The sequence below is a fragment of the Myotis davidii genome, unplaced genomic scaffold, assembly GCF_000327345.1.
Source record: "Myotis davidii unplaced genomic scaffold, ASM32734v1 scaffold332, whole genome shotgun sequence".
NCBI classification, from domain to species: Eukaryota; Metazoa; Chordata; class Mammalia; order Chiroptera; family Vespertilionidae; genus Myotis; species Myotis davidii.
The window spans coordinates 4,166,935-4,169,367 of record NW_006285779.1 but is presented as its reverse complement, the minus strand read 5'-3'; the positions used below and the strand labels follow the sequence as shown (position 1 = coordinate 4,169,367).

General features: G+C 58.3%; 1 long non-coding RNA gene across 1 annotated transcript in view; it reads left to right on the top strand.

The window, feature by feature from the left end:
* LOC102758151 overlaps positions 1–2,433 on the top strand; it is a 7,153-nt gene continuing 4,720 nt past the window's right edge. Inside the window, exon 1 of the long non-coding RNA XR_001512676.1 lies at positions 1–17. This is a non-coding gene — a long non-coding RNA (uncharacterized LOC102758151). The remainder of the gene's footprint in view (positions 18–2,433) is intronic.

The following is a 2,433-nucleotide window of genomic DNA, read 5'->3' as shown; positions in this document are numbered from 1 at the left end:
GCGCTCTGGCCGGGCAGGTGAGAGCCTGGAGGGACCCGTCCGCGCCGTCGGCCAGGGGGTTGGCTGCGAGGGATGGGGGCGGCCGCGCCAGGGGCGGACTCCACTTCCCCTTCTCTCTGTGCTTGCCTGGTGGCGCCTCTGTAGTGGCTGGGGACTGGGCTCTGTGGCGTCTTCCCACCACGGGGGCCTCCTGGGCTTTCCTGCCCACTGTCCTCTAAATCGACTTAAAACTTTCCGTCCAGAAAAAGTGAGTTACAACTTCTCTTGGCCTCTTTACAGAACCTGGCATTTCCTTTCCGTTGCGCATTTAGGACTTTATCTTTCCACTTGCCCTCAGTGGAAATATTTTGCACAACTTCCTCCGAGTTGGGAGCACTGGGAAGGCCTTAGTTTCTAGTGGGAACTGCTTGTGGGTATATGTGCGTGTGTGCTAGTGGACGGGGACTTGCTGTGTGCATGTCAGTGTGCACGTGTGGGAAGGTTTTGTGTATTTGAGTAGGAGCCAACGTGTAAGCACTGGTGTGTGTGCCTAACACGTGTGGAGAGAAGGCTCTGCCCTCCCCCCCCAAATAAAAAATTCCAGGGAGGCCTGGGACCAGGGGAAAGGTGGCAGGCCCCAGGGGACCCAGGTGGGGAGAATGTGAAGCTGCTTACCCAAAAAGTGAAGGTTGTGGAGGGCTTCTCTCTCTCTCTCTCTCTCTCTCTCTCTCTCTCTTTCTCTTTCCCCCCTCCTCTCCCCCTCCTGCCAACTCAGCGCTGTCTGCCCAGGAGGTGCACTGGGGTAGTTCAGGGTGGGAAGCTAGGGACCCAAGTTTAGTTTTAGATTGGAGTGGGGCAGGAGGAGATTGGATCAGGTTTCCAAGAGTTTTCCGTAATTCCACCAAGGTCAAAGGCTAACTCTAGCCTCACTCCTCCCTTTCCTCAAATCTTCTTCTTCCCCTCACCCCCCCCCCCCCAACTCAGGTTCTGTTCTTTCAGCTGATAACGCAGTTTCCACCCTCAGCATCCCCCTTCCTCTAGGTTCTTGGCCCAGTCCCTGGGTTGTTTCCATTCCCCCTTGGGAATGGCACCTGGGCCCCCAGGAGTGTCAGCTGTGGCCTCCTGGGCTTTTAGGGCCCTGGGCCACCCCTCTGCACCAGAGGTTTAAGTAGGGAGATCAATAGCAAACAGTTGTAATGATCTAATTAATTATGGCAAAATTAAAAGCGAGTACAAAATCAATCTCTGATGGTGTTGAAGATGGAATTCAATTGAGAGCCCATCTGTGCACCCCCTCGACCGTATAAATATGCAGCCCAAGGACAGATCTAATGGCTGGGCCTTTCTGGGAACCTCTCTCCCCCTCTCCTCCTCTCCTGCACCCGGCTTCTCTCGCCCTCACTCTGTCTGGATCTGTTTTGTCCCCTGCCCCTATTCCTCCTTCTCGCCCTGTCTCCTCAGTCTCCTGACACTCCCACTTCTCCATTTTCCCCTTTGGAAGGCAACTCTCCCTGCCTTGCAGGCCTGGGGTGCCTGGACCTGCTTCCCACCCCCAGAAGACGGAGCTTCTCTACAGCGCCTCAAGGAGAAGGCAGAGCGGTGGGGGGAGGGGGGGAGACACCATACTTGACCACCGGTCAGGGCCCTCATCTCAAGTTTCCTGGCGCTCGGGACACTCCAGAGGGGACCAGGGCGCTTACCCAGTAGCGGCTCTCCGGGCTGGCCGGACAGAGCGGCCAGGAAGATTAGCTGGGCATTGCATTACCTTCCCCTTCGCTCTTTCCCCCGCTTTTATCGGTGGGAGGATCGCATTCCCGCCAGTCGCGGTTTGGGGACGGTGGGGAGGAGCTGTGGAGCCGGGCCTGAGAAGAGCTGTTTCTCCAAAAGGAAGTCGCTGTTCCCATTGAGGAGGCCCCACCGAGCGCTGGAGTCCTCCGCCCCCCAGCCGCCTTCTCTCTTTCTCTGTTCACTGCCTCCTCCCGCTCCTCTGCCCTCACCTCTTTCAGACACAAGCCTGGCTGGGGCCCAGCTGCCCGGGGCCTCGCGTCGCCCTGACGGCCCCCGCGTCCCTTTCGGCTCCATCCAGCTCGTTCACAATGACAATGACACCGCGCGTGCGAGCGCTGCTGCCGCAGACGCCCTGGCGCAACCGCCGCAGCCGGGTTTGCGAAGGATGCGGGTTTTATTCAGTGGCGCTGAGCCTGTTCCAGAGCAGCCAAAACCATCAGAAAAAGGGGGAGGACAAGGAGCGGGGGAGAGAATCAGCATCTAGGTCAGCTACGGTCAGACCACCCAAAGCCCCAGAACCATAAAAACAAGACCTTTACTTAGGGTCCTTTCTTTTACTCTTGTGGCCTGTCCCAGCTGGCTCTCAGGCTCCCGGTCACTGCCCCCGGCCTCTCTCTCCTGGAGCCTGCGCCCACTTCCCGGCCCCCAGTGGGTTCCCAGGGCTCT